The 14,182-nt window shown below is 36.6% G+C and overlaps 1 protein-coding gene and 1 pseudogene across 12 annotated transcripts in view; both read left to right on the top strand.

Annotated features, from left to right (window-relative positions):
- Positions 1-14,182, top strand: part of ANKRD12 (ankyrin repeat domain 12) — a 135,357-nt gene that overhangs the window by 1,122 nt on the left and 120,053 nt on the right. The gene's annotated exons all lie outside the window — the stretch shown is intronic.
- Positions 4-13,647, top strand: LOC126941137 (uncharacterized; annotated as a pseudogene). The gene is made up of 2 exons (XR_007721088.1): positions 4-7,175; positions 8,449-13,647. The product of XR_007721088.1 is annotated as an uncharacterized LOC126941137 (transcript).

Consider the following 14,182-nt stretch of genomic DNA (forward strand, 5'->3'; position numbering starts at 1 on the left):
TCCGAAGCTTAGCTGACAGCTGTTTTAGTAATAACAGTAAGACGCTGTCTGGGATAGGAAGTTACTGTTGCACTCGTTGAAACCTTAGGAAACATTTAAAGCAGTGTTGTCACAGGGATTGTAATTTCCACTGGACACCCGTGGTTAAACTGCGAACTAAGGTGAAGTGTGTTGCACATCCAGTGCTGTGTATGTAATGGTTCGGAATTATCTCTAATCCTAAAGTTGAAATGAGTCTGCATCTTCCGTCGTGTATTTCGTTTTCATTTTAGAATGGTTTGTGTAAATTATAAAGAAAGGCTAGGGAAATAGATATTTTAACATAAATTAACTGTTTATTAACAACATATGCACGGCTGGGTGCAGTGGCTCATGCCTATAATCCTAGCACTTTGGGAGGCCGAGGTGGGTAGATCACCTGAGGTCAGGAGTTTGAGACCAGCCTGACCAATATAGTGAAACCCCATCTCTACTAAAAATACAGAATTAGCCAGGCGTGGTGGCGCATGTCTGTAATTCCAGCTACTTGGGAAACTGAGGCAGGAGAATCGCTTGAACCCAGGCGGCCGAGGTTGCAGTGAACCGAAATCGTGCCACTGCACTCCAGCCTGGGCAACAAGAGTGAAACTCCTTTTCAAAAACAAACAGAAAAACAAACAAAAAAACCAAAAACATATGCTGAAGTAGGACGTTAAAAATCTTGGGCACAGATCTGAGTTTCTTCAATTGTTATACAAAGCCTTTCCTGGAGATTAGCTCAGAACTGGCCGAACATATGCTCTATTGGTGCCAAGTGGCTTAAAAGCAAAATGAAATAGTGTCCACTGTGTAAGATGAAGTCGTTATATTAACTAATCTTGTTGAGAAAAATCTTTAATTTGGGTTAAAAGCGAAATCTTTAAAGATTTGAAATATTTTCCCCTGGAGATTATAGACAAGGGGAGATAGGTTTTAGTGCTTAAGAATCTTTTATTTGATACAGGCACTGAATACATTTCTGAAGCTCTACAGGCATCTTGGCTAAGGTCAAGTTTAACTCGTTATGTGTTTTATGTTAGAGATAGACGAGATGTTAAAATGGAAGGAAAATGAGTGTTAAGTGTACTTATGTAGGATACTTTTAATGTTCTTAATCTCATAGTTCTCATAGTAGTTGTTAAGAATTAGTTATTGGAATAGTTTCATGAACTACACAGAACTGGGAAAGTGGAAATCTCTGGGTGTGTATTCCATGAAGAATATTTGAGGAGGAGTAAAGAGAACAAAAATATTCAGACGAGGAAAGAATTTAGCTGAAAATACATTGTGCAGACTTATACTGGTTTGTTAATACCGAAGGGGGGAAAAAAGCCTGAATTTTATTTGCAGACTAGTGTCCAGCTGGTAGAATGAGTTTAAAAGGAAGATGTTTTTATCAAGCTGTCGATACTACTTTTTCCCTATAGAAGTTGGAAAACATGACTGATAGTCTTTTGAAGTAGATTGGAGAAATGGTAGGATATTTGGAAAACACTTCGTTGGAGAAGAGATTTTTATTCTTAAAAAAATATTAAGAGTGGTTGTAAAAGTATCATTTTGATTTCTTGCTATTAGCTGACACGTAAACTTTTCTTTAAACCATTCTTACGTTTTAATAGCATTATTTCAGTCCAAAAAGAGGATGGTTAATGGAGTCATTTCCATCCTAGTTCATAAGAGGTTTCTCCTACTACTTTCTGTATATAGACTTAGTCATGTTAAGGTAACATGTATCACGTGGTCGTGAAGAATTTGTCTAATAATTGCTGTAGGTTGCTTAAGAGCTATTGACACTGCTTTCTAACTTGGAATTTGTTGCTAACAACATGTATTTGTAAAATGCGTATGCCTTATAAAGGGTACAGTGTTGAGATTTATCCTTGGGACTGGAAGGGACCTCTGATTTTCTTATTCGTTTCCTTTATTTTTACACATGAGAAAATAAAGGTGAAAACACTTGAAGCTAGTCTGCAGCTAGTTAAAAACAACCTGTGGTTTGACCGAGAGGTTTCTTTCTGTGAAGATGCTAATTTGCCTCTTCAGAAGTTTTATGGAGTTGTGGAAAGGACATTGAAATATAAGTGAGAAGGCCTGGGTTTAAATTCTTGATTTATCACTTCCTCACTTCCTAACAATGGTTTTTGACATATCGCATTCACTTTCAGAACCTTGCCTTCTATCAGCTGCAACTTTAAAAATACAATAATAATAATAACTTTGCCTTCTTAACCTGCAAAAGTAATTTTCCTGCATAATTTAATGTTATTCTGTGGAACAAATGAGAATATTTTAGAAAGCACATTGTATACTGTAAACTTCTGTACAACGTGGTGATGTTATTTTTAAAGAAAATACAATTCTTAAAGCATAACAAGGTGTTTAGATCCCTGAATTTTTGCATAGCCCTAGCTTTGTTTTCATCTTCTGCTGTTTTACAGATTATAACTCCTGTAGATACATTTTCTGATCCCCACTTAGTTCTAACCTTAGTTAAGCTGCTTATGAACATTTTAAATATTGCAGTTATTAATCTGACTTTCCCTGGAGAATATGAAGTTTCTTTAGCATTTGAAAATATTCTCATACATACTCATGCATTCATAATCTGTTTCTGTAACAGACAATGGCTTTTTAAAAGTAATAGTGAAAGTAATCTTAGTAGCAATGTTAATTTATTTGACTCTTGCTAGTTTTCAGATACGCAAAAGCAGGAGATGATTTCCTTTAAAAACTCGTCTTTGAATAGTTCATGTTATGGTTATCTGGTATATCTAAAATATTTAGAAGTGTTAAAAACAGTTTTTGTTTGCCTTTGCTGTTAAGTTTGAAACTTCTTAGTGCTGTAAATTGATAATCCTGGAAACCAACATCAGTATTGTAGTATTACATAGATTATCGAAGTTTTTATAGTTTTGAAAATAAAGCTACTAATAATCATAGATAATATTTGCTGAACACTTAGAATATGCAAATCTTCGTTTTAAGTGAAACATTTTAGGTAATTTTCATAATAACCTTGTAAAATGGAGAGGAAACTGAGGCTGTGAACAGTTATGTGATGTGTAGATTTTACACACTAAATAATAGATTTCATTGTCCTGTTTTATTAACCATTTATCTGCTGTGCCTCTAATTAAGTTGGTTTTCTAAGAGTTTTAAGGCAAGGATTCTTAAATTTCAGATTTCATGAAAAACATTTGGGGGACAGCTATTCTACCTTCTTGGTGGTTCGGAAAAAAAAAAAAAAAGAAGTACCTTTATGGGAATCATAGAACATAGGCCAGCAACCCTTTTTATGAGATGCAGATATACTTGTTGCTGTGGTGGTGGTTTTTTATTAGTTGTCAGAGCACATTATTCTTACCACCTACGGAAAGGGCCATGGTTGTTGGCTATCCTAACAAATTCCACCTTTCTATTGATACCATTCTTCTAAAGAGACATTCTTTCGTCACAGTGAGTGAAGAAAAAACTAACCAAACTCATTTAGGACTTTCATAAGGAAATAGATCCAGCAATAGAAAATTTGCTGAGTTTGTCCAGCTTAGAAAACAGTATCCAAGATCAGGTTTTCTGATTGGTGCGATCCTCCAAAATTCTAAGAAACTTAAATTCAAACATAAGTCCTTAGAAAATTCAGTTGTAACATGGAGACACTTCCAACTTGAAGGAGGTAGATTATGAAGCTGCAAGTTACAGGGTGGAAGTCATTTCTTTTTCTTTGACTTTAAAAAAATTCTAAAAATTAAAAAAATTGTGTCGTCTTTGGCCAATTCCTTAACATCTGTTTATTGGGCTAAAATTGTTTCAAAATATGTAATAGTTTACTTTTCTGGTTATCGGTGTGTATTTAGGCCATAACTGGGAAAAATAACACAAATGTTAACGATAAGTACATTTTTAACTACCCTGTGTCTGTTATCTGTCTTATTTTGACAATATAAGATTAATAATCTTTAATAATATGCATAGGTTGGGGAATTGTTAACCTTTCAAAATAAATAGGGGTTTTTTTGTTTGTTTGTTTTTGTTTTGTTTTGTTTTAGAGCCAAGGTCTCACTGTGTTGCTCAGACTAGTTTTGGTCTCGAACTCCTGACCTCAAGCAGTCCTCCTGCTTCACCCTCCCTAGTAGCTGAGATTACAGGTCTTAGCCACCTTACCTGGATATGTAGTCTCTTATTGTAACAATAGCAAAGAGTTATAATAGACCTCTATAGCTTCTCAGATTTCAGATTGTTCCTCCCACATAGGAGTTTTGTCGGCATTCTGACTTCTAATAGAGAACAAAAACCATTTGTGGCTCTCTCTTCTGCCTAGAAATAGCTATATTGACTCTCAAGATAAAAGAAAAGTAGTACCTTAAAAATTGTAGTGCTTTGTAGTTCACACAGTGCTTTTTACATCTGATTCTCTTTTGAACCTCACAGCTCAGTAAGGCAAAACAAGGATTGTCAGGTAATCTGATGATATTGAGCCATGGATTGAATCCAGGTTAAAATTATCTGGAGTAATGTTAGATTCCTTTGAAATTCACTCATGAAAGAGAAGCATTAGCAAACCTAAAGGAAGAGAAAGGAGAGACATGCACTTTTATTTTCTCCCACGAAATTCAAATTGTACACAACTTTCTATTCTGTTTACCTCTTCTGAAACAGAGTAGAGGTAAACATTAAAAACATTCCTTGTACGGCTTTTAATAATTAGTGGTAATGGGCCAGGCGCCTAGTGGCTCCCTCCTGTAATCCCAGCACTTTGGAAGGCTGAGGCTGGCAGATCATCTGAGGTCAGGAGTTTGAGACCAGTCTGACTAACATGGTGAAACCCCCTTTACTAAAAAATACAAAAAAATTAGCTGGGTGTGATGGCGCACCCCTGTAATCCCAGCTACTTGGGAGGCTGAGGCAGGAGAATTGGTTGAACCTGGGAGGTAGAGGTTGCAGTGAGCCAAGATTGAGCCACTGCACTCCAGCCTGGGAGACAGAGCGATGCTATCTCAAAAAAAAAAAACAATTTAGTTGTAATGGTTAATGATGATAAAGACGATTAGATAAGAAAATTAAAATTTCATAACACATTTCCTACTGTAATTTGCACAAGAATATTGTAACTAGGAATAAAGCCTTGACTTGCATTCTAGTGTTCCATGTTAGTCTTGGAACCACTGAGTTAAAATAAATCCTTTCTACCAGAGTTTAATTCTCACTACTTGGGAGTTACTTGGTAATCAAGGAAAAGAACTACTTTTGAGCGTCTGTATGCTGCATACTATTAGATACCTTCATATATGTTACATGTAAGTGCAGATATCTTAAATATCTAGTTAAGAAAACACTTCAGAAAGTTGTCAGAATATCTCTAACTGGATCTTTTTTACTCAAGAACTTAAGTTGAAATTTATAAATTATATAAATTTAAGTTTGTTACTTTGAGAAATTTTTTCTTAAGATCAGTCCAATTCACTAGTGTATTTATAGTTGACGTGATCATCCAGTAGTGGTTATTCAGCCTTCAGAAATTATGCTTATCTTCCAGGATTTGTAAAAACATATCAGGAGTGAAGAACATTTTTTTTTTTTTTTTTTTTTTTTTTGAGATGAAGTCTCACACTGTCGCCCAGGCTGGGGTGCAATGGCATGATCTTGGCGTACTGCAACCTCCACCTCCCGGGTTCAAGCGATTCTCCTGCCCCATCCTCCCCAGTAGCTGGGATTACAGGCACCCACTAGCATGCCTGGCTAATTTTTTGTATTTTTAGTAGAGACGGGGTTTCACTATCTTGGCCAGACTGGTCTCGAACTCCTGACCTCGTGATCCACATACCTCAGCCTCCCAAAGTGCTGGGATTACAGGCGTGAACCATTGCTCCCTGCCAAGAATTCTCTTTAAGCTGCAGTTGAATATGACCAAACACCACCACCACCCCCCCCCTTTACTGTGTTTCTATTTGTCCTCATGTTATTGAAAGTAAGCAAGAATGGTTGACAGCAAATTGGCTTACTCATTCTTTCCCTTGTCCTTTATCATCCTTTGAGGCTCCTCCTCTTCCTTCAGGCACTAGCGCTCTTTCTTGGAAGGGCCCATTCAAAATTAGTCTATACTTACATAGAGCCTTACATACCTATATTTGTGTTGTTAAACTTAAAAATTATATTACTTTCATTTTACATTAGCTAACGCCGGAGAAAATAATCATTTGCATTTTCTCTACTGTGACTTGACACATCATATCCTTTGGCCATTTTTCTTTTTTTCTTACTCAAAACTTCTAGGAGTAGCAATCAATGATTTAAACAAATAATATTTTAACATTTTTATTAGGGTTTTACAGCATGCAAGTATTGTATGCTATTGTTTAAAGACTGTAATAAAAGATTATTAATTTTCCAACCTCCTTTTGCATAATCTTTGTATATTAGTGATTATTAGTCTTCTATATGTTACAAATTTTATTTTATAGCACCAGTGCCCCTTCAGAAACCCCAGAAGAAACAGGCTGTCTCCAGAGTACTACTCCCTTATTGGGGTGGTTACTCTTTATGCTCTTTTATTATTCCATTCACATTCCTAGTCTAAGAATTTCCCCTCCCTATAGCTTTTGTATACTCAGATGTTAGGGTGGGAGTAGCAGAAAACAGAATCTTTTGAGCATAGGGGAAACATGTACTCTCACACTTGAGTCATATTCATTAGGAAGTGCTAATAGACTGGCAGAGGTATAATTAAAACTACTCCATAGTTGATCATAGGCAGCTAAGGTTCAAGTTAAATCATTTAAAGTTACACATATCTAGTAAGTGATGGTGACTGTATTGCTTCCTTTCAGTACTGCGCCTTCAAAGATGATGATATTAAAAGAAAAGATAAAATGATAAATTTAGACACTTTAGGAGAAAATATGTAATTTGTATTATGATTATGGATTTTTACAAGGAGTAAAAAGTGAAAAGTCATGAAGTATTCAGTCTGAAAATGTAATGGGTTCTTGAATTTGAAAGTCTTGGAATTTTTATCTTCTCATTTCTGAATTTTCCAGTTTTACCACAATGAACAAGTACTCTAGATATAATGAAGTTTTTATTAGTTTTATTTTTAGATATGGGTTCTTGCTCTATTGCCCCTGCTGGAGTACAGTGGTGCCATCATAGCTCACTGCAGCGTCAAACTCCTGGTCTCAAGGAATCCTCCTGTCCCAGCCTCTCTTGTAGCTGGGATTACAGGTGTATGCCACCATGCCAGACTCTGGATGTAGTGAAATTTTAAACACATAATTAACAGTTTTTAAAGGAATGTCTCTAGGTACAGCACTACATTTAGCATTGTTGAGGCAGGGATTTGGGAAGATACAAGTGAAGGCAATATTATAGTATATGTCTCTTTAAGAATTCACACTCAGGAAACAAAATACAGACATAATCACATAGGAGGATAGTATTATTCCTTAATCATCCAAATTGCTTTCTAGTTGATGTGGAAAGGAACATGGTCAGCCGTGTAAAGACACAAATCATTCTGTTTTGTTCTCTATTCCATCGTGTTGTAAATGGTTAGCATATATTTATTGAATCAATGAGAATCACCTCAGTGACAGTGGCAAGAGGATGGTCTGACTGGCATAAGAGGATGAACTGGGACTAAAAGTGGGTAGCAGTTGAGAACAGCCACAATTACTAGGATGAGGGGCTTAATAAAAATTAATTTCCAAGGTGGGAAATGATATAATACGCATTTTCTTAGAAAGTAATTCTAGAGGTATAGAATTTAAATAGGAGGTAACTATTTAGAAAGGTTCTTAAGGTTTTAGGCCCCAGTTGTAAGCACATATCTGAAGACGGCATTCTCTGTTTATGGGCAACTTAAAATCTAGCAAGAAGAGGTAATTACCTAAAATCAAGATGCATAATTAGGAAGAGGTTCTGTGTGTATTTTGAAGTTGTAGATTTTTTGGTAAATATGAGTTCAGGGAAAAGGACCTGTGTGTTTTAGGTACTGAAATAGGTCTCTTCAAAGAGGCCGAGAATCACTGACTTGGAAATGTAGGTTCAGTTTTTGCTGTAGAACTTTTAGATTCTTAGAGAGTCCTTAATTTCTTTTTTAGGCGTTACTTTTTATAATACAATTCCTTTAGTAAACCTGCTTAACATTTGCACCATCAGTGACATTTGCCTTTTTCTCCCCCGATTCAAAAACATTTGTGTGGTTATATGTCAGAAAGTGTTCTATTTTAAAAATAAAACCAAACCTGGCACAGTGGCACATGCCTGTAATCCCAGCTACTCCAGAAGGTTGAGGTGGGAGGAGCATGAGTTTGAGCCCAGCCTGGGCCAAAATAGTGAGACTCCATCCACAAAAAAAGGAGTTTTGGCTGGGCACAGTGGCACACACCTGTAATCCCATCACTGTGGGAGGCAGAGGTGAGAGGATTGCTTGAGGCCAGGAGTTTGAAAGTAGCCTGGCCAACATAATGAGCTTCCATCTCCATAAAACTAAAAAAAAAAGTAAAAACCAACCAAATACACTCTTATTCTTTTGCGTTGTTGGAGTTTTCAGAGTATCAGCTTTTTCATACTACTTTCTTTCAGCTATTAGAATACAGTGAAATTACTCTGTTCTGGTCCTTCATTACCATATTTCTCTTTCTTATCAACATGCTTTGTCAGGGAAAACAGTTTATAATTCTAAATGACTTTGGTCAGAAGAGCTACCAGTGACATATAATGCTACATTAAACCAGTTTAAAGTGTGTTTTCCTTTGAATGCCCTGGAATGTACAGTTGTTCTGAAATCTAGTGTGTATTGTAGGAGGTAGGTTTGTGTTGGAGAGTAAGCAGGATAAAGAAAAAGGTAGCAGATCAAGACTAAAATAAAGGCCCAAACAATTCAGTCCTGGTATAGTCATGGAAGTGTCAATTTTAATCTGTAATTTGAGCAGTGTTATAACTCATCATATTGTTGGATCAGGGTGGAAATGATGTTGTATGTAAGTTAGAAATACTTTGTTACTTGGATTGCTGTCTCGTAGGGATTGATTTCAGCTCTCCACAACTGCATCAAGAATTTGGACATAGTTTTTAGGATCTCAGGCTTATATTGCAGAGGCAGTGATTATTGTAAACTATTCTGGTTTCTTAATGACCTATCCCAATCTCATTTATCTTATGTACCACTGCTAAAACTGTATCCATTATTTAAATAATTAAAAATCCTTTCATTTAAGGCTAAAGTGTGTGCCTATCATTTTTATAGAAAGCAGTAAAAGTGAGACAGGGCCCTTTTGGGGATTAAGCTGTGAGTAATACTTAAGAGTAGCACCAGCCTTATTTATAATTGTTATGATATGTTGCAAAGATTGGCTGCAATAGCCTATCTTTTGGAGGGGGCCGCAGAGGGAGCAAAAATAAAATACAAAAAAAAATTATTTAGAATATTTTAGATAATTTAAAAGGTACAAAAAATAGCATGATGAACTTTCCCTTTTCTCTAGACCTATTTAAATCCTTTTGTTTCTTCATGGTTCATCTCAACTGTGACTTATTCAGTGAAGCCTGACCTCTTCCATCTTAACTCTGTTGCACATTGTATATAGTATTGAGAGCAGTGTGACTAGAGGAGTTGAAAATAAGATTTATGTATGAGGTGGGAAGGTACCTAGAAATCTTGTGAAAGCTAAACTTCAACATTCCACTATATGCAGGACAAAACTGATAAAGTATAGATTTGAGAGGAAAGATACAAAATAATTATTTTAGGAAGATCAGTTGTGTGGCACAATAGGTCTAAAAGGAAGTGGTGAATTGCCAACTCATTTTGATAGACTTTTTCCCCGTACTTATTTTATGAAATTTTACTCGGCCTTCAAACAGTTTACCGTTTTGCTAGAAGAGAAAGGAGATAGCAGAATTCTTAATTGTGGATGTTTCTAGTTTTCAGAATTTTAGAATCCTTTTAGAACCTGTAAGCTTTTTCCCTGTTGACAGTGAAGTGAATACAGTGGCTGTTAGGTTTCTGCTTTTCAGCATTGGTAGTATTTTCTGCTCCCTGTGCCAGAAATGCAAGTAAAGCTGCCTAACCATTTTCTCTGAGCTGTTGCAGCCCTCTACTGGTTTATGGAAGTTGCAGCAATTTAGAACCTGTTAGGGCCAGAAGGTCAGTAAACTCTGCAACTCATTTTAAAAATCTCAGACCTTTAGAAGTCATCTGTGCCAACCGTCTCAATTGCAGATGAATATTTTGTATACCTACCTTAACAATTCTGGAGGGGGGAGACTATATACACACACAAACACACGTATGTATATGTATGTATATATAAGATGCCCTAGGCAAATAGATAATTGTAAATACAACTGCCCATATTTATTTACAAACTCTAAATGCATTGTTAGAATTGATCCCTTATAATCAGGTGTTTCACATAGTCAAAAACATCTCTTTAATGTCTTGTAAATATTTGATGAGATAACAAGAATTTTATTTTTTAAAAATTTGAGGTATTATTACTATTCAAAGATAAATACAACAGATAAATGCTAATTGCTTATTTAAATTATTTCCAAAGGAATTTTACTTCTTATTTATTGCTGGAGCCAGAAACTTAGGTTTCATTCTAGCCTTCTTGTTCTTGTTTACTCTTCCACCCCTGCCCCCTGTGACCCTCCTCCCACCACAATCTGGTCATTGTGCTTTAAGTGGTCTCCTTGTGTCTTAGCTAATTCCTCTCAAGTCCGTCTTTCAGAGTTTCACCAAGGGCACCTTTCTGAACACACTACTCGAATTATGTCACTACTTTTTTGGAACCCTTTTTTGTTACCATAAAGAACAGACTACACAATGACAACGGGCTTCATGATGAGATCCCTTCCTGCTTTCTTCAGCCTCATTTTCTATCCCACTCTGCTTCAGTCTTTTGCTGTTCCTTCATTGTGGTCTGCTTCTGTGTGTGCATGTGTGTACACCTGTGCATATGCTTATCCTGCTCCCACACCAGCCCCATCTATATCTACCTGCCTCAGTCATTCTCAAGACTCTATTTTAGTGTTCCCTTTTCTTGTAATTCCCCACCCCTACCTCCGTACACATGCACCCAAATTGGGTGCTTGCTTACATAGCATTTATTATTCTGCGTAGTAATTAAATTGTCTTTTTCCTGTTAAAGGCTGTCAGTTCTCTTCAGGCTAGGATTGTGTTTTGTTCATCTTAGTTCCATTATGTGACATGTTAAGTGTTTAGTAAATGCTAAGTGATAGAATAATTGCATGAGCAAACTAGGATATGATAGCTAAAGGAAATACCCACACTTAAATAAGTTAACATCACAGACTTCATTCATTTTTGTTGAAGTTTTAAGGAGAATTAGTTGATTTAGACTAGCTAGTGTTTATTGAACATACTTTTCATGATGTCTATATTAAGGAAAGTGATGGCTGGGGGAGATAAAGAATGGTAGAATTTTAGAATTGGAATGGACATCGTTTTAAAATAGGAAACTGAAAGCCAAAGAGTGTACTAGAAATTTCAAGTTACAATTAGAACCCAAGTCTTGTAGTGCTTATTTTCTACTTTCCTAATTTCCTTCTAATGTATTTTACCTAGATTTGGCTAGGATTAGTAGATATTGGTTGTTTATTATTTCAGGTAATTGGACTATCTATATAGAACTCTATCCTATAGGTTTACCTTTGTGGAATTTTGAAAGTAATGATAGACATATAGCTAAAGCAAATTGGCTATTTGTAATGATGTATTTATTTATTTTTATTTTTATTTTTTGAGAAGGAGTCTCACTCTGTCACTCAGGCTGGAGTGTAGTGGTGCAGTCTGGGCTCACTGCAACCTCCGCCTCCTGGGTTCAAGCGATTCTCCTGCTTCAGCCTGCTGAATAGCTGGGACTACAGGCATGCGCACACCACGCCCGGCTAATTTTTGTATTTTTGGTGGAGACGGAGTTTCACCATGTTGGCCACGCTGGTCTTGAACTCCTGACCTCAGGTGATCTGCCCACCTTGGCCTCCAAAAGTGCTGGGAATACAGAAGTGAACCATCGTGCCTGGCCTGTAATGTATTTATTTTGTATAGTCTTCTGAATTCTCTCATGCTCAGATTCCTGAAAGGTATAATATTTAGCAACACTAATAAAAAATGAAGCCTATATTTAATGGTTTGAGCTTGTGTCCTAAATCTTTTGCTTCTTTCCCTGTTGTGGTTTTAGAGTTAGAAAATATGTAAGTACCTTTTATCTCTTTTCATCTACCACTGTCTGAAACACTCTGTTACCTGCCGCCTCATGTATTACTTCCTCTTGAGTTCTACCCAGAATGCTCTAGGACTCCAGAGGAAATCAAGTAGAAATGGACCTATGTTATTATTTTAAAAGAATTTTTATTTGCTGATAAAAGCAATACATGTCCATTCTAAAGTTAAAACTTTAGAGAACTTTATAAAATAGACCATAAAAATTCCTTAAGAACTTTTAAGAACATTGTTTTAAGGACATCATTGAGGACAGTTTATTGTAAAAGATTGTAGATGCCTGTACTTTTTTCTTCATCTTTTGCATGCTGTTGGTGGTTAAATTTTGTGATTGTGTGATTTTTTAATTTATTTTTATTTATTATTATTATTTTTTGAGATGGAGTCTCGCTCTGTTGCCCAGGCTGAAGTGCAGTGGTGCGATTTTGGCTCACTGCAAGCTCTGCCTCCCGGGTTCACACTGTTCTGCCTCAGCCTCCCGAGACTACAGGCACCTGCCACCACACCCAGCTAATTTTTTGCATTTTCAGTAGAGATGGGGTTTCACCATGTTAGCCAGGATGGTCTCGATTTCCTCACCTCGTGATCCGCCTGCCTTGTCCTCCCAAAGTGCTGGGATTACAGGCGTGAGCCATTGTACCCGGCCAATTTTGTGATTAAAAAAAAAAAAAAAGGATACTAATTTCTTGATCTGGAGTGCAGCCATTAGGTTTTTGTGGGAAAATGTTATGGAATAACTGCCAGAAAACATCGTGGTGAAAATTAACCATTACTTTAGGAAAATATGATAAAGAGAGCATGTTCCCTTTTTATAGACTGAATTCTCACTTGAATGGCTTAAATAGTTAAGGCAGGGAGGGAAGTCCAGTTACTATCTCAGAAGCACGGCTATTTATTTTGAGGCCTTTTCCATTATTTTTTTCAAAACCATTTTAAAAATGTGAGGGAATTAAGCTGTTTGCTCGGTTTAAGTAGGAATTAGTGTTCATGTCTAATGGTTTATTTTTTGCATGTGAGGAAAACAGCAGTAAGTACATGTAATAATTTAAGGTATCATTTTGCATTCATAGAAAAAATAGGCCGGGCGCGGTGGCTCAAGCCTGTAATCCCAGCACTTTGGGAGGCCGAGACGGGCGGATCACGAGGTCAGGAGATCGAGACCATCCTGGCTAACACAGTGAAACCCCGTCTCTACTAAAAAATACAAAAAACTAGCCGGGCGAGGTGGCGGGCGCCTGTAGTCCCAGCTACTCAGGAGGCTGAGGCAGGAGAATGGCGTAAACCCGGGAGGCGGAGCTTGCAGTGAGCCGAGATCCGGCCACTGCGCTCCAGCCTGGGCGACAGAGCAAGACTCTGTCTCAAAAAAAAAAAAAAAAAAAAAGAAAAAAAAAATACTAGAATTTGAAGTGAAATCATTCTAAACCTCTTATGCAAGAATCAGAATTTTGTAACGAGAGGATCTTAAATGTCATCTAATCTAATTTTACTTTCAAGAAGAAACAGAAATAATGAGAACTGATGAAGGTCAACCAAAAAGTCTTTAGTAGATCTCAGTAGAATCTTGGACCTCAAGCTCCCAGATCAAACTACATGAAAAGTGATGGTCACTTTCCTAACTGAATGACCCTTAAGGGCCATTCAAAATTGTTTACTATGATTTGGTCCTTTACTAGTTGTCTTTTTTTCTCAAATCAATTTCGAAGAAAGCATTTTTGCCCTGAAAGCGGCTGCAGCTCAGTGGAAGCTGGAACTGAAATAAAGTTAGGAACTTGCATTCCATGCTCAGAGTTCTCTCTTTACTTTCTCCAGTTAGAATACAAAGTGGGTGGTAAGTTTGAATATTTTATATGCACTGGGGTCTATGCTAAGGTATAATTTTAGTTACTTCTCATAGCCTTTTGATTGAACTTTATCATT

Source organism: Macaca thibetana, chromosome 18 (genome assembly GCF_024542745.1).
Source record: "Macaca thibetana thibetana isolate TM-01 chromosome 18, ASM2454274v1, whole genome shotgun sequence".
NCBI classification, from domain to species: domain Eukaryota; kingdom Metazoa; phylum Chordata; class Mammalia; order Primates; family Cercopithecidae; genus Macaca; species Macaca thibetana.